Source organism: Cavia porcellus, unplaced genomic scaffold, assembly GCF_034190915.1.
Source record: "Cavia porcellus strain 051 isolate PalLab524CR breed Dunkin Hartley unplaced genomic scaffold, mCavPor4.1 scaffold_21, whole genome shotgun sequence".
Classification (NCBI taxonomy): domain Eukaryota; kingdom Metazoa; phylum Chordata; class Mammalia; order Rodentia; family Caviidae; genus Cavia; species Cavia porcellus.
The window spans coordinates 16,451,250-16,472,779 of NW_026947504.1; the positions used below are offsets into that span (position 1 = coordinate 16,451,250).

The 21,530-nt window shown below is 55.1% G+C and overlaps 1 long non-coding RNA gene across 2 annotated transcripts; it reads left to right on the plus strand.

The window, feature by feature from the left end:
• Nucleotides 1-20,682, plus strand: LOC111753704 (uncharacterized). Of its 2 annotated transcripts, XR_010041674.1 has the most exons (3): nt 1-202; nt 10,685-12,729; nt 13,204-20,682. It is a non-coding gene; the product is annotated as an uncharacterized LOC111753704 (long non-coding RNA). The 2 variants fall into 2 exon arrangements; XR_010041673.1 differs by having other exon boundaries at nt 10,685-20,682.
• The last annotated feature ends 848 nt before the right edge of the window (nt 20,683-21,530 follow it).

Genomic DNA, 21,530 nt, shown 5'->3' on the forward strand with positions numbered 1-21,530 from the left:
TCTATGGCCAGGGAGTCGCGGGCATGGGGCTAAGGGGAGGGGGTCCAATGCCAGTTGCTTAAAAATGCCCCGTGGCAGTGAAGGGGGCCAGGGGCCGGGTCAAGTTAATTGCGAAGCAGTGACACCCCCCACCATTCCCCACACAGGCTGGCCCCCCATCGTCAGGCCCAAGGAGCCACACCTGGACCAGACTCCAGGCAAGGTAAGAATGAGCAAGACACAGGCGTGGCCGGCACCGTGTGTGCGTCCTCCTCCCCAGGAGGCTGCATCTGCAGGTCTTATCCTTGTTTTCTAGCTAACAGCTCAGCGCCTGCTGCCTCTCTGGCCTCAGTTTCCCTGCCTGTACAAGGGGTGGATTCGGCGATCTAAGCGTGGTGGGTTCTAACTTGCGTTTCCGCTGGCAGGCAGAACTCTTGCGTTGTGCAGTGAAATGGGGAAGTGGGGGTGCAGGAGTAGACAGAGGTGATGCCCGAACTCATCCTCTGTGCCCAAGTCTGGGATTCTGTAAGGCCAGTGCTCTTCCTTCTTGTGGGAGGTTTTGATTTCAGTTGGAAGAGTCTGGGGCTCCCGGTAAGGAAAATAGTTGTCAAATAATAGCTGCACGAGACCTAGCCGGAGGGAGCGCTGTGAGCCCAGGCTCCACTGGGAAGCAGAGGCGAGGAAGGGCGCTGCGGTAGCTGTGCATGGAGCCGTGGGCCCAGCTCTGCCCTCGGTGCCTGGCTCTGTGGCCCTGGACAGGCACTGTCCCTGCCTCCCTGGTGTCTCCTCATCTATACAAGGGAGCCACTGGACAAAAGGATCTCCGTGCAGAGGTGGCTTCTGAACCCACTGAGCCTACGGCAGCCAGTGTTCCAAAGTCACCCCAAGGCCCCTGAGCGGAGCCTGCCCTTTGATCAAGGGCTCAGAATCTGAGCAGATGCCCAAAGCCCCAGGGCTTTTGGAGGCTGAGTGTGAAGGAAAGGAGGGTGGCTTCAAGGTGACTGTCTGAGGGCACAGGACAGCCGTCCTCAGGACTCAGCCTCAGGTGAGCCAGGGCTGATCTCTGGACTCAGCAACACAGGGGCGCTGGACCTTGAGGCAGGAGGGGCTGTGAGCAGGTGATGTGTGGTCCTGACCCCCTAAGAAAAAGGCAGGAGACTGCAATGGTGCGGCAGAGCTGGCAGAGGCAGGGGCTCAGGGAGGCGACACAGGGACACATGGGTAGTGCCTACACAGCTTCCTCTCAACACACACGGGCTATACCTAGGCCCAGATTAGAATGTAGCCTTCCAGTGCTGGGCTGTCTTGATGGCATTCCATCCTGGCTTGTTTACTTAGTAGCAAAGTGACCCTGGACAAGTCACCTGCCATCTGGGCCTCAACTTCCTCTTCTGTGGAATGGGTACAGTCCTGGCTCTCACCCATCATGGCTGTCATGAGGAACACAGGACATGTTCCTCTGAGCACAGGATGGAGTGACAGGACAGAAAGGCCCCATCCCTCTACTGGGGCTAGATGACAGTATCCATGTGTAGAGAGAAGGAGCAACAAGACCAAGGCATGGAAAGCAGGGCCACGGAGGCAAGGACCAGCTCCCATAGCAAGTAGCCAGATGAATCGGGAAGTGTAGGAGGGGGGTGAAGAGCCATCAGTGTGAGACTCTCAAGAGCCAAGTATGGCCCTGTCCCTACAGGCAAGCAGTGTCCCAGGTGTCTCTGGGGTAAGGGGTCTGAGCACTGCACCCTCACTCCGGACAGGGAGCCCAGGCAGGACCCAAGAATCCTCAGCCGAGGCCCTAGGACCTGTCTTAGCTTCTGGGAGTTCTGCAGGACAGCAGGAGCACTTCAGGGTCCAGGGCAGTGGCAGCTCAGGCCCGAGCTTCACACCAGCTGTGCTGGGCTTTGCCTCCTCCTGCTGTTGTCTGATAGTTCTGGGGGATTCTGAAGGTCCAGATCCCCACAGGCCCCAGGCAGCTGAAGCAGCCCAGGGAACGAATAGCCATAGGTTCCACTGTGAGTCTTTAGCAGAGAGAACAGAATGTGCACTGCTGTGCTGCAAGGAGCTCCTGGAGGTGGTACTATTAAGGAGCACTGTGTGGCATCCTTCTTCAGGGCACAAGGAGGTCCCGAGCTACACGATGTCTTTGTGTGAATAAAGTAATTTAATCCTCAGAAACCCTGTGAAGTAGGTATAAGTACCCCCATTGCTCAGATGAGATACTGGAGGCACAGAGACATGAACTAGCTTGCCTGAAGCCACACGGCTCATGAATTGTTAGGCTTAGACATGGTGCATGCTGGCTGCCCAGCTGCTATCTCCCCCAGGAGTCTCCCGCCTGCTGTCCTGCCCTTCCCCACCCTGGAATTCCTGAGAACCTTCCATGTCCCTGGTAGAAGGGGGCAAAATCCGTATGAGAAACTTCTCAGGAACCAGATACAGGCTGAACCATTTGTGCATCGTTTGAAACTCTCAGGGTTACTAAGAATAAGGGTCAGCACGATCCCATCATCCTCAGTGTACAGAGAAGGAAACCACGGCAGCTTGCCAGGGGTCACGCAGCTGGAATGTAGCAGGGGGAATGTGACCCAGCCTGGAGCCTGACCCACATGCCTGCCCGCTGCCTGTTCTGGGTTTCCAGGCGGCACAGTGATAGTCACGCCCACCTTACCTTCTAGAGGAGACCAGGGCAGTGAGGGACACCCAGTGCTTGACCAGGCCTCTTTACACCGAGGCCCCTGCTCTCCTTCAGACACTGGGTCTGCTGCCCTAGCTGGTCATCAGTCCCTCGGGCACACTGCAGCCCTAAGGGCCGAAACAGCCTTTTCCTGCTGGGCCCCTTCCAGGGAAGAACAGATTAAATGCACAAAGCCTTGAGGAACGGAAAGTTCAAGGCCTGAGCCACCACTGCCCTGGACCTCAAGGGGCTCCTTGAGATGGTCTCTGGGGTCCTCACGCCAGGCTATGCTGAGCTCTGCCTCCTCCTGCTATGGTCTAATAGAATAAATAGTCCACGAGCTCAGGGCCTCTGGTTGTTCAAAGAGCCATGATAAAGTCAGTTCAAGTTGCATTATGTCCATTTCTGCGTCCATCTCCCGGTTCACAGAAGCCAGACAGTCTGGGATTTGCATCCCGAAGGAACAGCTGGGTATGTGCAGGAAACAACCACCTGATTATTTTCTGCAGTGGCTGAGTGAGCCGCCTCTGTCTCCTCGTGGATATTCCCTTCTTCCTGAGCACACTGAGGAGAGTCAGAGTTCCTGGGAAGTGTATGTTGCCCCTGTGTTTCATATATGTCACACTTCCCTAATAAACACTGTCAGGGTGGAGGCTGGGGTGGCTCCGTGGTAGAGCGCTTACTTAGGACCAGCCAGGCTCTGCACTCCATCACTAGCACCCACCCAATAAAGGGAAGGGAGAAAGAGAAATAAAATGCATGCGCGTATTCTGCAAGAGCCTATGCTCTTGTCCATGTGGGCGTCTAAGAATCTGCCTTACATGTGCCAAATAGCTAAGACAGTGAACCCTGGACACTTTGTGGGCCTCAGAGTGGGAGTAGACTCCACTCACGTGGCCCCTCTAGGCAAGCGTGTCCATTGCCCCAGTCCGATCAGCACCGCCTGGGATGGGGAGCTGCAGCAGTTGTGGGGAGCGCCTACCATGGCTGCCAGCGCAGCAAACAGCCTGTCTAGACAGGCCCCGTGGGGTCATCAGCCTGGAGCCCGGAGACAGCCACTCCCTGCTTGCAAAAGAGGCCTGTGGCAACAGTGCTTCCCCACAGAAGCCTTTTCTCCAGTTCCAAACACGCCCCATCGCACAGTCCGGACGCCTACTTTTCAGGACTGCAGGCTGGAACCATCTGGGCTTTGCTCTAGTTAGCCGAGGAGGGAAGGCTGACTCCGGAGCTGGGGATCCCTGTGTACTGCAGTGACAGAAGCAGGGGGACGTGCAGCTGTGCTATAGGAGTAAAGCTAAGTCGCCTTGTACCAAAGGTGCCAGGTGGGAGCCTGGGTTGAATCCCGTATGTGCCTCCCTGTAGCTGCGGGGCCCTGGGCAACCTGCACAGACACTCTGTGCCTCAGCTGCCTCGGCTGTGAAACAGGGTCCTGTAAGGGTGGGCCACATCCACTTGGGGACTCCGTGGCCCTTCGATCCGCTTTGTCACTTCCCTAACCTATCAAGGGTGGCTGACTAGATCAAGACTGGGTCAGCAGCCACACTTTGGTTCCTCCGTGAGTCCTACCGAGCTGTAAGCCTAGACCCCTAGACTCAGAGACACCTCCTTAGACCCCAGCTGTGCTTCAGAGAGGCAAAGAAACTGCAGCCTGGAGCGTTCTGGACCCACAGGCCTCATGGTGAGTTTGCCCAGCTGCCGCTCACTTCTGCCCTTATTTCCTGTTTCCTGGAAGGAAGCAGATAGGGCAGAGTCTCCAGAAGGCAGTTACTGGCCTCACAAGGGCACCGATGGTGACCAGGACACCACCCTGGACCGTGCTGCTGAGCTCACAGACCTCTGGGAAGCATTCTCAGAGACTGCCAGACCTTGGACACATGACCAGCAACCCCCAGATTCTGAAACCAGCCACTGAGATAACTGAACAAGACAGGCAGAGAGAAAGAGCAGCCGAGGCCTGCCTCCTTTGCAGCCCACACACTTGAGGAAGTGCCCCTGCCCGAGCTCTTCGGGCCTGAAGCCCACTGCTTAGGATGGAACAGGGATAGTTCGGGTCATGCCCTGAGCGCTGGTGGAGGCCAGGAGTGTGACAGCAAGGTGGAAAGGCTGCAAAGATGTTGGCTAGAAATCAATGCTGAAGCACAGTGACTGGGGCCCGGTGTTGGTCTTAAGCTCTGTGAAGTTAGGTTGACAAAATGCTAGAGGCCTGGGTTGTGGAGCGGCTTAAACAACTGGAAACCAAAGCCTCAGAAGTTGGGCAAAGCTAAATCTGGCGGTGCATGTTGGCAATCCCAGCACTGTGAGAGGCTGAGGCCGAATCAAGGGCCTGAGAAACTTAGCAAAGTAACCAGACCTTGACTCAAAAATAAAACACATAATAAAATAAAATGCGCTGAGGATGTGCCTCAGGGCAAGCGCCCTGGGTTCAGTCTCCAGTGCCACGAAGGAGGAGGAGGAAGGTGTTGCAGCAAGTTCTCTTTGGCATCTTTCAGTCCTTTTCTTTAGCCTATTTGGCTCCTTTCTCTGAAAATACCGTCAGCCAAGAGCCCCATGCAGAGAAGACCTGAGAATCTGGATACTGCTTAATCCTCAGATGCCAGTATAGGCAGAGGGGACCATGCAGTGAGGAGGAAATGGAAGCCCAAGGGCTGCAGTCACCAGCTTCCTACCTCTCAGAGCCTTCTGAGGAAGTCTGCAGCCCTGGTGAGGACCCAGCAAGGCAGAGAGCCGGGTATCAGTAAGGAGTCTCCAACAGCCTATGCAGAGGAGCGGGGGAGATAAGCACCCTTGGAAGTGATGAGCTCTCTATTATGGATAGTATGCAAGATTCACAGAGGTACCCTAGTGAGAAGACAGGCACCAGCGGCCTTGTGGCCTTTCCCACCACCAGCCTGGCCCATCACATGCCAGCTGTCACAGCCGTGGGACGGTTATGGTGCTAAACTCCTCCACAGCCTGCATGTCAGATTCCAGCCAGATGTTTGACGTCAGTTCTGCTCCGGCTTTGCCCAGAGGCCCCTTGGGGCCCTTACCTCCCACTTCCTGCCACCTCACTGTCGCCTTCTGCCTCCCCAGGGGACCCCGGGGCTGAACAGAGAGACCTGGAGTCTGACTGTGAGATGGAGGTCCCAGAGGACCGGTCAGTGGATGGCCTTCTGCCCTGCAGGAATGAGACCGAGCAGGCTGAGCCCCGTTCACACGCTCCAGAGAGTCCATGTGGAAGTTCCAGGAGGGTCACTGCACAGCTTCTAATTTAGAACCAAGAAGCGTTATCCCCCCACTTCCTCTTCTGTTGCATCCTTTCCCCTAGCAGTGGGAGGGGTGTCACAGGAGGCTGGAAAAAGAAAGTAGCTGTCCTCGATGGATGAGTCGCAGAAGACAGCAGACTGGGGCGAGATGCTGATTCAGGGGCATCTTTTGCCTTCCAGAGCCCACGGATGTAAACAGTAACGTGAGACAAGTCAAAGGGCAGCCAGGCCTGGTTAGGGTCCCAGGGAAACGGGCGTGAACCCTGAGCAGGCTAACAGGCAGCCCTGGACACCTGTGACCAGCATCACCCGAGCCCAGGCTCAAGCTGGGCTCAGACAGTCAGTCAGGGATCCCAGCACAGAGACAACAGAGACAGTCCTGGGAATGAGGGGTCAGGGGGTCGCTGCCTTTACTGGCTGTAAAGCTAAAGCAAGCTGCTGTCACTGTGGCATTCGCCCCCGGGACCTGGTAGATGCTTAACAAATGTTCCTGGTATTCAGTCCTAAACTCGCTGCATCTTAGTTCTTCCAGAGCTAAAAGGGCCTCAGAGTGCATCTGAGCCTCTGTCCTCACATCATAGACAAGAAACTGAGGCCTGGTGCTGGGGAAAAATTTGCCCTAGATGACCCAGCCAGTGTGGCTGTGTCCTTCGCTTCCTCCCCGCTGTCTAGGGTTAGGCACGGTCCTCACCTCTGAAGGCAGCGCACCAGGGAGAGGCAGTATCAGCCAGGCCCTGGCCCAGAGGTGCTGGAAGGTAGCAGCCTGGAGTTTTGGCTGCTCTGCCCATGGCACCCCTTGGTGTAGCCAAAGAGAGTCCTCATGCTGTCAGCAGCTGCAGGTGGAAGGCCACCAGCAGAGGAGACAGCCCAAGGCTGGAGCGGGAGACCCTGGTTCTATTGCTGGCTAAGATGACCTTGGATGTGACCTCTGGCCTAAATGTGTTGGATGAGGATGCAGGACCAGGAGAGCTAGAGAAGCTGGGAATTTGAGCCACAGTCTGTCTCCAGTGTTTCGTGTGCCCGCCTGTGTATCTGTCTCCAAGCGTCTATGTTTTGCCTACCCGGCGTGGCACAGGAAGTGAGCCAGGCACAGGAAGAGATCAGCAGCCTATACGTTCTGCAAAGCCCAAGTTTTGCTTTCTAGCTATAAATTCCCAAAGAGATGAAAACCTGGCCAGCCTGTGTAGGATCCTAAGAGAGGGCGAGCAGATTGTGCCCAGTCACACAGCAAGTTATACCCATAAGGGAAGTTGGTGTTGAGTCTCTGCTAGCTACATCAGTGCTTTTTCTATTGACCACACTGCACTCTGGAATAATGGGTGCAAACGCCATTCACAAGCTGAGGTAGCCTCTAATTTACCTTGCTGGGGGGAATCCTGTGTGGGGAGCCTACCATCTCTCTCTTGCAGTCTGGATTTCTGCTTCAGTAAGACAGCAAGATGGGCTGCACCAAGCGTCTCTGTGAGCTCTTCTGCCCAGTACTAGGGCTCCTCCAGGACTGCAGGGCTTTCCTGAGTGGCCCCTGCTGCCTCTGCCTTGGCCTGTTCTGCCCAGACATAGAGGACCCTGGCCTGGAAATCCCACCCAGACCCCAAGGCTGGGCTGCATCCAGAGTTACAGGCCCCAGCCCAGCTCCCCTCTGAGGATCTGGAATTTTCTTACCATAAAAGGGCAAGTGTGCCTCCCCGGCTCCCTGCTGCCAGCCCTGCTGGGGGAAAGGCTAAGCTATATTTAGAAGACTCAAGGGTTTGCTCTGAATTCAAGATGCAGCTCGTCTGTGCTTGCACCCGGAGCCCCCTCCCCACCTCTTCTTGCCCCGTCACCCTCTGCCCATCCCTGGCCACCTGGCTGTGGCTGCCTCCTGCAGTGTCCCTTCCCTTTTCTCTCTCTCTCCTGCACCTCTCCTCTCTTTCCTCTCTTCCTTCCCGCTCCCTTCTCTTCCTAGCCAGCTTCCCTCCCCCACCCCTCCTTCAGATCTCTCTGGTGGTTGGAGAAAGTAACACATCTGCACCCCCACCCGCTTCTCAAACACTATTTACAACATAAGTTCCAAACATCCGCCATCTGGTTCTAGGAAGGGCCAAAAGTTATTTGGAGAAGGAAGTCACGATTATTCCATCTTCAAAGCCAAAAGAACTTAAAGGCCCTCTCCTTCCCACCTTCCTCGGGGGGCCCTGGGTTAACATCTGACCCATTGGGTCCCTCGGTGGGTGGAGGAGGTCAGGGCATCTACTGGAGGACCAGCAGGGCCTCTGCACACAGGCATCCCTGGGAATTGTTACGTCTCCTCTCTGTGCTCGGTTTTCTCAGGGAACGAGGGCTGTGAACCAAGGATGCTCACAGTGCAAGAGCTGTAACTCCTCACACCCTGGTGCAGAGATCTCAGCTGGTCCTGGCCAGTGGGGCCCAGCTCTAGGCTGAGCAACGAGGAGTGGGATGAGGGGAGGGCTCTGGACACCCCACAGAGTCAGTCCTCGCCCAACCACGTCACACACAGGCAGACCCTGCGGCCCCGAGAGGGCAAGGCCCTTGTCCGTGGTCACACAGTGTCCGTGTCTATGGGAGACCCAGGGCCCTTTCCACCTAGCACTCTCCAGAAGAACCCAAGATTTGTATCACCTAGAGAGTATCACTGAGCCCAGCAAAGCCCCCCAAACCCTGGAGCTCCTGCTGTTTGCAAAGCAGACAGGACAGAAGGCAAAAACAACTTTATTATGGTCGTAGCTTTCAGGTCGTGTTGTTTTGTATGAAATGGGCAGCAGGGAAGGGAAGGACACTGTGGCAGAGGCAGACTAACACCCATAAGAAAACCCCGTGATGCTAGCGACACACAGCCCTCGCCATGGCCCAGCTGGCTTCTACTTAGGCTAAAAATGTTTTCACTTTTCACAACCCCTTCCCACATCTGAAGACTGCCTTGAGACACTGATGTGGGTTATCACTCCAAAAATGGTGCCATAGCCCAGGTACATCGGCATACACCTGTAACAGCAGTTACCTGGGCGGCCAAAGCAGGAGGACTGAAAGTTCAAGGCTAGCCTGGATGACACAGTGAGATACAAAACGAAATTCGAGAAAGGACTTGGGAGGTAGCTCAGTGGTAGAGTGCCCTGGGTTCAATTCCTGGTAACACACACATTAATTAAAAATAAAAATAATCCACAAACAGTCTGGGCTCCCAGCGGAGCCAGGAAAGTGCATGTCCTGGTCTCACACTTAGCAGCTCTGAGACCCTTGTTTCCTCCTCTGTAAGGTGGGGCTCCGAGTGGTAGCCAACTCATCAGCCACCGAGTCAGTGAGGGAGCCATCACTGGGCACAGTCCAAAGTCCCAGGGGCGTCAGTGGTGGCTATGATTACAGCAGGCCCCCAGGCACCTGGTACAGAGGCTCCAGGTCTGGGACCTTCTTTGCCAGCCTCTGCCCTTCCTGAGAGGCCAGGATGACAGGACTGCTTGCCTCCAGGCCCCGCTCCGGATACCTCCCAAGGGCTGAGCTCCCGAGACTCATCTGGGGCCCCCTTTCTTTCCCTCCCTTCTCTTTTCCCTGCTCAAACCAGTTAGGATCTCAAACTGCATTCCCAGGGTTTGCTCCAAAGGCCGGGCGCCCTTCTCTGGGGAGGAAGTGGGAGCGTGTGAGGCTGCTGAACTCAGTGTGGGTGACATAGAGGGGACACGAGGAGGGGACGGGAGGAGGGGCCCAGGCAGCAGCTCCCGCAGCGGCTTCCTGCCTCCCCAGACCTTCGCCGGGCCTCCTCAGTCCTCTTCCCCACTCCTACCCCACACTGTGGCCATTTGTTCCGGACTCGGACTCGTTCATTACACACTGTGGTCTGATCGCTCTTGCCCTCCACCACATTGGACCTCCACAAACAAAGATGAGGTCCAAGGTCAAGTCCAGATGAGTGAAGACCCTGATCCTAGGTCACACAGCCAGTAAGTGCTAGAGCTGTGGGCAGGGCTCATCTTCTTTATTCCTTCCAAATCTAAGGTGGAAACAGGGTGCTGGAGGCCTCGTCGAGGAAGGCTGCAGCGCCCACACATTTGTGGAGCTGGAGGCAGAGGTGAAAGCCAGGGTGGTGGCCAGGCAGCCCCTACAGAAGCGACCAGGTATAAGCGTGGGCGCTGGGCTTGCTCCGAGCTCTGGCCTCCATTCTCCCCACAGCAAGGCCATCTGGCTTACAGATGTGGTCCATCCCCATTCCCTTATGTTTCTTGGAAACAAGCAAGGACAGGAGAGCCCATTAGGCTTCTGCAGGGACAGCGACAACATGAGCATTCTTTCACAGTCAGCTGGCCAGATCCTGCCCGTGCTCAGGGCAGCTGGGCTGAGCACTCGGAGCCTGGGTCCCAGCCTGCTTATGAACCTCTCACCAGGTGACCCAGCCAGAAAAGGCAAAACCCACAGCCTCTCTGACCCTGGGCAGGGGTGCCCAGGTGACTGAGAGCTCCCCAGACTTACAGGAGTAGTCTGCAGCAAGAAACAGCCATGCGTGGCTCCTGCCGTCCCCATCGCCTGGTTAACCAGTTTCCTCCGCCCGTACATGGCTCCTTTCTTATGTGTAAAGCTAGAGGTAAGGAACTTCCTTCTAGATGGGTTCTTAGCCATGAGCTCCTGCTGCTCTCTAGACCCAAGACCCTCCTGAAAGCCACACTGGTTCATCAGGGCAGTGGTTGCTCTGGCTTCAAGGTCTGGTTCCAACAGGCTCTCCATGCCTGGCAGCCCCAGCAAGGCTCTGGCCAGAGGCAGCCCAGCATCCTCCGACAGGCCGGATCTTTGTTCCTTGCAGGGAAGGACATGGCTGGTGTGGAAAAAGCAGACGCCCAGAGAAGGAACCTCCCAGGGACCAGAGGGAGCAGGTGGCAGGCAGTCCTGGCTGCAGAACTGTGAGTGTCCCCCAGTTCCTCCACACATGCGTCCTGTGTGTGGCTCCTCTAGAGTACCTGGGACCCAGGGACCCCCCACCACGCTGTGCTGATCCTCACTAGGCCTCAGCACAGCAAGGAGCAGCACTCGGTCAAGAAGGCCCTAGCTGAAGGGTGGCAGCAGGGGAAATTGTTGGCCTTTGGGGTCTGAGCAATGGAACCAAAGAAGGGAGATGAGCAGGAGCTGAGACTCCGCCCACGCTCCCTATGCAATAGCCAGGCAAGCCTGTGTGATTTGATGAAGGGGGCTAGGGGAAGATGTAGGAACGTAGCAATCTTCCCTAGAAAGAGTGAATAGGACTAGACTCTGGAGGCAGGAGGCCCCGGGGTAGTGTGACTTTGGATAAGTCACTGAGCCTGGTGGTAACCAACAGTCTCCTTCAGCTTTGGAAAGGCTCTCAAAGCTGGGCTGTCTCCCAGGTGCACGGCAAGCTCCAGAAGGAAGAGCAGCAGTTTTACTGCCTATTTACACACACTTGCCAACTGTGGGCACCTTCATGCTCCTGCTAGAGGGCGGGGCGGGGTGGTGGCCTCATTAATACAGCTGGGGAAACTAAGGCCTAAGAAGTGAAGGGACTCACTCGGAGCCCTTGGGTCAGCAGCAGCAGACGGTCACTTGGTGCCACATCTCCCATGGACAGAATAAAGGAAGAAAGGTGTGGAAGTGAGCAGAGGGATAGAGAGAGGGGGAGGCAAGGGCCGGGGATTTAGCTCAGCAGCATAAGCACCTGCCTGGCAAGTATGAGGTCATGAGTTCGATCCCCGCCTGGTACCGCAAAAAAAAAAAAACAAAACAAAACAAAAACAGAGAGATGGGGAGACAGACTCCAGCAAGGAGTGACACTTCAAGGACATGGGAGAAGACCCAGCCTCCCTTGCATAAAGGGGCCCACCTGTTCTCCCCTCATGTTCCCGAGTGTGCACAGACGTGCACTCTGGCACAGCACACACCCGGTCCTTGCTCTCCAGCAGAAGAGCCCCAGAGACGGGGCCTAAACAAATCGGATTAGAAGGCTGCAGGCGCCTCCTCCCTCCCTGTCCACTCCGACACTGAGCAGGCCTGCGGGCTGCCAGCTGCAGAGCCTCGGCCACACTGACAGCCATCCCAGCCTGGGCCCCAGCCCTGAGCCCCAGGAAGGGGCCGGGGTCCCAGAGGATGCCACAGTGATGGATGGGGTGAGGGAGGCTCCAGGGCCGCCTCTGGAGCACACAGGATGTTAGTGCTTGTGTGAGGCAATTTCCGAGTGTTCCCAGCCCACCCCTACCCCTGCTCCGCCCCCTTCCTCCGGCCTCTCCCATGGTCATTGCTGCCTGGCGGGGACTGGGGCACCATCTGAGGCTCGGCAGAACCCAGGCCCTGTGCGTATACACATCTCTCACTTCTTAGTCCTGCAGCTGGGCTGAGTGGGAAGGGGTTGGCTCAGCAGACACTGGCCTGGGGATGGCACTCACTGGGACTTTAGAGGAAGGAAACTGTGGGCAGAAAGCTGAGGCCATCCTGAAGGTGGCATCTCAGTGTTACTCGTGCATCGTTGGGTTAACCCTCAAAATGTGCTGGGAAGTAGGAGACTGCACATAATCCAGATTGACCACTGGGGTTTCTTCATCAAGCATCCTCTCCCGAGCCCCTAGTCTGTGCCAGGCCCAGTATGGTGCGATGAGAACACAGAGACAAAATACCCATCACCCTCATTCGGTTGTTTATGGGGGTCACTCCCAGGGGACCAGGTCTGGGGACTGGGGCTTCCCTGGGCTTTTGCAGGAGTGATGCCTACAAAGTCCCTTCTCCGCAGGGATCAAATGCTTCCCTCCTTCAAGGGGAGCCGGAGCAATCAGCCCAGCCAGAACCCGACCTGATGTCAGGCAGCCCCAGTTCCTGTCCAGCTCCGTCTCCAGCTGGACCACTGTGGTCAGTGCCGAGGCAGCCCCACACCTGTTCCTCCTCCTGCAAAGTGGTTATATGAAAGCTCCCACTCATAGGGCTGACGGGATTCATCTCACTGTTGTCTGTACTCTCCTTCAGTAGATGGAGAGACAGAAGCCAGGGGAGGAAGGGGCCCAGTTAGGTCAGCAGCAGGTGGGCGCCCTGCTCTCCGGAGTTCTTCCTCCCTGGCTCTTGTCCCACTACCCCCCTAAGCTGCCAGGGGCCAGGACAGTTGATGGTTGGTCCAGGTGGGACGTGTCCTGGGCCCTGCCCAGCCTCACAGCAGCAGAGTCCCGGGGACGAGCGGTGGCCCCCAGCCCTCTGGGTGGCAGTAGAGGTGGGGAGCGCTCAGAGGGCTCCCAGCCCAGCGCAGCTGCCATATAAGGGAAGGAGCCCAGGAGCCTGCTCACCCTGGCCTGAGAGAAACCCCAGACAGCCACTGTTTATTTCTCCTCGCAGCCTCCCCTTCTCCCGCCCCTCTGGAACGTCCAGATAGAAGACAGAGAATCCCCAGCAGGCCGGCTGGCGACATTTCCTGGAGACATGGGGAGAGGGAGGGGAAATGGCTGCCCCCCCCCCCCGGATCAGCCCCCCGGTGTGCCAAAAGCCCTCACTGAACCTCCAGGTAAAACATCCACCTGGTTCAGCCTCCTTCTTTATAGAAGGGGAAGCAAAAATCCCAAGAGGAAAGTGCCCTGCTGATAGACCACAGAGCCAGCTGCCGACAGAACCAGCCTCCCGACCGACACTGTCTCAGCTCCTGACTGGTGCTCCGGTGTGAAGGAGCCTTCATGGGGTAAGTGAAACCAGAATGACATTGCCCCTCTCTGCAAGGAGGCAGGGGTTGGGACAAGCGCCACCTGCCATCCCAGCAAGTATGCGTGACCCAAAAGAAGTGTGCCTGGCACCAGAGAGCCAGGTTGGGGCTCCTGCCCATAACTCTCCTTCCTCGCACCCCGCTACATCCCTCTCCTCCAAGAAGCCTTCCAGCTCTCCCCGGAACAGGAGGCTCTGTGTTTTCTAAGCCTTCGTCAGTCTTGTCATGAACTCTCCTTGCCACTTGGGTCTGTGTGTATCCCTTTCCCTACTCAGAGCACTTCCCATTTTTTGATGTTTGTTTTGGATACTGGGGTTTGAACCCAGGCCTTCCACACTAAGCTCTATCTGCAGCCCTTTTTCACTTTGTTTTGGAGACAGGATCTTGCTAATTTGCTAAGTTGCCTGAGCTGGCCTTAAATTTTCGACCCTCCTGCCTCAGCCTCCCGGAGTGCTGGAATAACAGGTGTGCGACCAGAGCATTTTCCTCCTCCCTCAGCCAGGCCACATCAGTGCTCAGCCCCATGTCCTTGGGCACAGAGGAGGTGCTTGATTTGTCGAATGAACGAGTACAATAATGAGACCTGAACCCAAAGGCCCGAGGGACCCAGCCTGGAGGTTAGTGAAGGGTTAGTGCAATTGGTTACACTGCATTGCAAAGCCTAGCACGGCACTTTGCTCTGTGCCCTCAGGAAGCCCCTACCATGGAGCCTTAAGGAGCCACCAGGATTAGCACGAATAAACATTCACTGGTGGGTTGGATTGAAGTCGTTACCCATGTGATCATTCTAGAACCAAGGCACAGAACCAGGCAGCTTCTAGCCAGGGCTGGGGATAGACACCGTGCAGAGGAGTCACAGCTTCTGTCCGGTGTCACTTTCTCTGCCTCTGCCGCCCTGTCTGCACCCTGGGGTCAGCTGCCTGCTGTCTGTACCGCCCTTCTTCTGGGTGCAGTAGCCATGGCCCCCCACAGCCCCACAGCGCTCTGCGGCTGGGCACCACCTCTTCCCTGCCAGGTCTGAGTGGAGCTGATGCACTCAGCCTCCCTGGCTGCTGGGGTTCAGGGGCACTGCGCCCTGTTTCCCAAACCCCACCATGCAGGTGCCTCCTTTTAAATTTTTGTACGCACTCATAATGTTTTGGAATGTAAGGTGAGTCCTGTGAGTACCTAAAGAGAAACAGTTACCAAAAAATGAAAACGGTAATATGTCCAAAAGGGAAAATAATTGCAGTGAAAATGAAACAACATCACAACTTTGCTGACACTGTGGCTTGCAGGATGCTGAGCCTGAAGCCTGGATGGCGACAGAGGAGTCAGGAAGGAGTCAGGTGGCCACGCTGAGCCTTGCTCCCTGGACAGCAGGATGGAAAGCAAAGCACAGAGGACACCAGAGCCACTCTCTTCCCAAGTGACTTAATGCTCAGGCCACCAACTCCCAGAACTCCGCGCGGGGTCAGGCTGAGCGCCTCCTCTCCCAGGGTGCTGGAGCCGGGGGAGGGCGAGGGCCGCTGGTCCTAGCCAGGGGTGTCTGGGGTTACAAGTGCTCCCTGGCCAGAGACGGTTTGAAGATTTTCTTTTCTTTCTTTTTCCCTCCTGGCCTTCTGCCGTCTTCTTTTTTAAAGGGGTCACTTCACCCTGGGTTCATCCCCGTCTTTTTTTATTTTGAAAGAGAATCTTGCTAAGTTGCCCAGGCTAGATTCGAATTTGTAGTCCTCCTGCGTCAGCCTCCCAGAGTGCTAGAATCACAAGTGTGCAAAAGAGTTTTTGCAAGAGGAAGACCATTCCTTGACTGAGAATACCTCTGGCATGCGTCCCCTCAGCAGACCATCAGAAGGGACCTGCCCCAAGCAAGAGGGTTAGAGAAAGACTCCCACTCCCCACAGAGTGTGGATTGAGCCTTAGATCAGACCCTGATCAGACGGGCATGGGAAGTGTTTCTTTTGTTTGCCAGCCCTGAGAAGGGCTGCCCATACTCTTCAGATATCTCTGAACTGTAGGTCCCTGGCATCAAGGCCACCACAGTTGCTATCAGGCAAAGCAAGAGGGTACTCTGGGGAGCCCCAGGGTGCTGGCAGGCAGGAGGAGTGAGGGGGGAGGTATTCCCACCCCAGCCAGGCCCAGAGAAGGAAGTGCATGGTCTGCGTGGACATTCAGTCTGCTATACATGGCGTCCTCCAGGTGTCCACTACTGTGGACAAAACCGTCCACCAGATCTAGGGACTACAAATTAACAGGATATGGCGCTCTGTCCTCAGAGAACTGGAGATCACACCAAGTTAAAGAGGTGCATTGCAGGGTGTAGTGGCTCACAACTGTAGTCCCAGCATCTGGGAGGCTGAGGCAGGAGGATCACCAAGAGTTTGAGGCCATCCTAGGCTACAAAGTGAGGTCAAAGCCATCTTGGATTATATAGTGAGACCTTGTCTCAAAATAATTTTTAGGGGGCTGGGGATTTAGCTCAGCAGCATAAGCGCCTGCCTTGCAAGCAGGCAGTCGTGAGTTCGATCCCTGGTACCGATAAAAAGGAAAAAGACAAAAAAATAATAATAATAATAATAATTTTTAAAACCTCCAAAACCAAAAAGCTAGTTGAATAACTTATTCTAGAGAGACAGACTGAGGGGTGATCCACACTGCCTGACCCTGATTTCTGGGATAAGGGAAGTTAACCAAATCCTTTCCCTCAAGAATGGGCCATCAGTCCATGACAGGAGATATTCGTAATGAAGGTTGCATTTCCAGGGTGGTAAGGTGCCATCAGGTGCAGTGACACACACCTGTAATCCCAGAACTCTGGGCAGCTGAGGCAGGTAGCTCTCAAATTTGAGCTCATCCTAGAGGACTAGAAATTTAACGAGACTCTGTCTCAAAAAACAAAATAAAAAAAAAAAATGGGGGTGGGGAGCTGGGAATGTAACTGTAGAAAGTACAGAAGTGGAGAAGTTACAGATGGGCGAGATCACGGAACAGGCTGTCATGAGGTTGAAAAGAGCCAGCCAGCTTCCCGGTGTGGTCCTTTGAGTGGGGACTGAGCACAGGAGGAGATGGCGTGGGGAGCCGAGGGGCAGTGCACGTCTGGGGCTCCCTGAAGGAAGGGACACCTGCTCACCAGCTGGAGCAGCGAGCACGGGGACAGAGGCCTGAGAGGAGCAGGCAGAAGGCAGATGGGTGACCCTCCGAGCTTCTCGAGGGTTCAGTGTGAGACCCAGGCAGGGAGGGCCCTTTGCAGATTATAAACCCAAAAAAGGTAGGACCACATTTGCATTTGAGGTCTTTGTTTCCGTTTTGAAAATTCTCTCTGCGAGGGTGGCTGGTAAAAAGGGAGAAGTGGAGCACGAAAGAAAGGTAGGTACAAGGGCTTGATGGTCACAAAATCCAGGCTCATGGCACTGTGTGGCTGCACCACGCATAAAGACGGGGCCATGGGCTCCAAAAGCTGGGTCAGAATAGGTGAATCTGTAGAGACAGAAAATGGTCCAGCTTGGGTTGGAGTTAGCAGCAGGAGGAGGGGTTTTTGGTGTGTAGGAAGATGATAGACTATTTATTCTAAACTTGTGAAAACAGTTGCCCACCTTTGTGCATATTAAAAGCTTTTTAAGGAGCAGGAAATGTAGCTCAGTAGTTACAACGCATGTTTAGTTTGTGCTTGTGTGAGGCCCTGGGTTCAATCCCCAACCCTGCAAGAAAGGAACGAACAAGGTTACTGCATGGTGCACTTTAAATGGGTGGATTCTGTCACAACTAAAGGGGAAAGGCAAGCAGGGCTGGAGGTACAGCTCAGGGCCCGGCAGTAGCTCAGCATCAGGTTCCATCCCAGCTCTGTGAGGAGGGAGAAAGGTGGGAAGGGAGGGAAGGTTGGGTCTGGTCCAGCGAGCTCCCGCGGCTGCCAAGGACGGGAAGCACAGCTGGGGTGGCAGCAGATGTCTCTGGGCAGCTCTAGAAGAGGGAGCCAGGAGGAGTCCCACCTGCGCCCGGCCACCATGCCAGCAGCGTGGCCCTGTCCCCCAGCCTGAGGTGCAGTGCTGCATCTCTGGTCAGTTGGGAGTCTGAGATGAAGCACTGTAGCTCAGGAAGGGAGAAGTCGTTCTGCAGCCTCGGCCTGGATGTGGTAAGTGGTGACCTGGGAGGCTGGCGGGGGGACTGTCCCCGAGCTCCATATCCTCTGCAGCTTTCTGTGCTGCCAGAGCCCTGGACTCCAGATGCACCAAAGTTGCTCTGATTCCTCTGTGCCCGTGGGTCCCTTATTAACATGAGGGGCCCTGCCATTCAGGGTGGCCAGCACTCAGCCCCCTGCCTCTGTTTCCTCCTTTGGAGCCCATGGCAGGGACCACTAACAGCCAGGCAGCTCTGAAGCTTTCTCAGCCTTTGTCCTGGATAGCTGTGAGCCACTGTGAACAACTCAGAACCAAGCACAGTCCAAGTGGAAATCAGACAGCTCCCAAAGACCCTTTAAACTCAGAGTCCTGGCCTCTGAGGTGGGGCTCAGTCTGAGCTCCTATGTGTGGCTGTTTCAGATGAGCAGTGAATAGCACAAGAGAGCAGCTGGGCTGGGCAGTGTTGTCTAACTTCCCAACAAACGGTGAGGAGAAGGCAGTACAATGGGCCCACTTGACAGAGGAACAAACTGAGGCCCAGGGCAGCAACTCACCTAAGGTTGGACCCTAATCCTTCTGCCTTTGGGCCCATGCCCTTACCCCCTGCCATGATTATGGAACTAGTTGGGGAGCCAGAAAAGAACACGGCAAATCCCACTCTGGTCTTGTCTTAATGCTATTGGCCAAAGCAGCCCCAGACACTTCCGTTAACACCATGGGCTCACCCCTGCTCCTGTCCTATTAACCCACCTGTTCTGTAGGTTTTCTAACATCCCATTTTCAGGCTAAGGGTTTCAAGGACTCGCTGGAGGTCATCAGAGGACATTGCCAACTTGAGTGATGGCACACACTTTGCAATGCCAGCCCTCTGGGAAGCTGAGGCAAGAAAATCAAGAGTTCTAGTCCAGCCTGGATAGTGATTTAGCAAGACTCTAGATTAAAAGAAAAAATAAAAACAGGGCTAAGACTGTAAGGCTGGGCCTGGGGATTTAGCTCAGCGGCATAAGCACCTACCTTGCAAGCGCACGGTCGTGAATTCAATCCCTGGTACTGATTAAAAATAAAAAAAAAATTAAAAAAAAACAAAAAACACTGTAAAGCTATAGGCCCTGGGTTTTAGTCTTAGTGCAACAAAAAAAGAAATCTGCCCTGTTCACCCTGTCTCGAGACTCTCGAGACACTTGAGCCAAAACAATTATGAGGGGATTTGGGGGAGAGTCCCAGATGGGTTCTCATCCACAGCTTCACGGGGCTGCCTCAGTGGCGGAGAAGGTACTTTCCGGGGCCCTCGAAGTTCTGGTCACTATTCTTCCAGCAACGAGCCACATCCTGACAGCGTGGCACCTGAGCCAGCTGCTGCCACGGGGCTGACCGCAGAAGAAGCACGCCAGCTGGCTCCCGGGGGCCTGGGACATGCAGGCCTTGGTGCTGACGGCCGCTCTCACACCTTGTCCTCACGGTCCAGTTTTCCCAGGAATCCCTTGGATGCTAAGATGGGGATTCCTGGAAATACTGTTCTTGAGGTCACGGTTTAGCAGCTGGACTCACCTCACCCCCTCCCAGCTCTGCCCCTGCAGGATGAGCGTCAAGAGGAGGACCAAGCCCTGGAGGTAAGAGGGCCCTGAGCCACATGCTTGACCTTTTGGTTGCTTTTCTTTCCACTGCGTCCATTTCAAAACATTTCCATGAGGCTAGCAATGGAACTGTCCACACTTGGGAAACTCGTCCGAAGCCACACAGCTGCGCAGTGGCCGAACCAGGATAATTCCCTCCCATGCCCCCCCCCATCACCCTCTCCTCTGGAGGCCTTGTTACAAGGGGTCACAGCATCACAGTCACATTATTGAGAAACTAAAACATGCACCTGAATTCGTTTAAAAATTTTATTAAATCAGTCAGCCAGGTAGGGTGGGTGGTACATGCCTGCAATCCCAGCTACTCAAGGCTGAGGCAGAAGGATCACAAGTTCAAGACCAGCCTGGATGACATAGAAAGGCCCTGTATCGAAAAAATAGGTTAAAAAATTTATTACATCAGCCAGGTAAACTAAAGACCATAAATCTTTGCTCAATTTGGAATACAGCTACAGAAAAATGAGTAATTTTTCATCAAGGTAGAGAAAACAAGACTCAGGGCGCCCCCTTGTGGTTCCTGTACCCATTGCAGGAACTGTGGCCATTTCACTCCTGGCTCACTCTTCAGCCAGAGACCTGCTTGAGCCTGACCTGCTGGCTCTTACCAGTGATGCCTTCTTCACGGCTGCTTTCCTTCCAAAGCTTGATGTCCTCTTTAAACCCAGCTAACGTCAGTAGAGTTAATGAAGTTCCGCGAAGTACAAGGTCACACAGACAGTAAAAGGCAGGATCAGAACTAGTTTCAAGTTCAGTGTCTTAGCAATCTCTTACCCAAAAGAAAAACCTACATAAATTAAAAACAAAACCTGCCTCCGGGTAACGCTGACTGACTGGATACCAAGAGCCCTGAAGTGGTCTAGGTGCACAGTTAAGCACTTTCCTCAAACCCTTCATGGTGCTCCTTATGGAGGTGGTGACAGCTTGTGGCCTCAGAGTCCTGACTCGGGGGTGTGATCCCCACATTCCCAGGGGCCAGGTGGCTGTGTTCCTAATGCCACACTGGAGATGAGTATGAGCTGAGACCTCTTCCTGCTTGTGTGCGGACCCTGGCCCTGGCCTGACTGGAGATCAGACCTGCTCATAACAACAGTGGCAGTGGTAGCACTGACTGGGACTATAGCTACACTGACAAATGTCTCCTCCTCACCACGGCCCACTGCAGCAGGTTCTGCCATTTGCTCCCTTCTACAGATGAGAGGTTAGGACTCTTTCCTAAAGTTACAGGGCTAAGGAGCTACGAAGCTGGAATCTAATGGGATCTATGTATATGCTTTGAACCACCATGTCGGGGTGCTTGCCACCATTTGCCCTGGCCAGCAAGGCTGTCTCCAGGTGGCTTCTCCTTTGCTGTGGTCTCTCTGTGTTCTGTGACTAATAAAGTGCTGGACCTTTGGCTTGTGTCCTGTCTCTTCCTGGGGATGTGGGAGTGGGAGGCGGTGAAAGCAGGGATGAATCTCTGAATAGCCAGGGCCGGGGTAACTCCCAGGGCCTCCACATGAGCAGATGCTTCCAGAATCGGCATTGACAGCGATGGCCAAGGAGCGCTCAGGGTCTCCTTCAGTCCCAGGTCAAATAGGAAGCACAGGGTCTGAAGCGTTAGGTGAGTTCATGCCTCACACACTTGTTTGGCTCCCGGTGATCTCTGCAATAACCTCAGGCTTTGGTCATACCACAGGTGACATGGCCAACACGCAAGGATGCTGGGGACTCAGTTACCCCACTTTGCCATGAACCTCTCCCAACTGCCACATGTTGAGAATAAAATCTCACCCGTAGGGGCTGGGGGTTTGGCTCAGCAGCATAAGCGCCTGCCTTGAAAGCAGGCAGTCATGAGTTCAATCCCCGGTACCCTTAAAAAGGAAAGACAAAAAAAAAAAATCTTCTTACGTGGTGCCTCGCAGCTGCCTGGGGGCCCCACAGCTTGTGCCCTTGTGCCCAGAAGGAGCTGGCGTCAGGAGCCTGGTGCTGAGCTCCTCACGAGGAGCCCTCCCTGCCAGGCCAGTGCTCCCCCACCGCCACTGCAAGGCCCAGAGACACTGTTCCTCTTGGCCTTGAAACCGGGCCCAGCCAGACCCCGGGGCCTCTCGGTTCCCCAGTCTCTCCTATGGGGCAGTTTCTTTGGAGCTTAAGTCACGTGGACATTACGCCAGCTAAAATCAGGCTTCTCGGCCCCTGTAGACGGCTTGCACACCACAGTTTGGGATTTGCGGGGGCTCTCACATACCGGGGTGCACAGTTCTC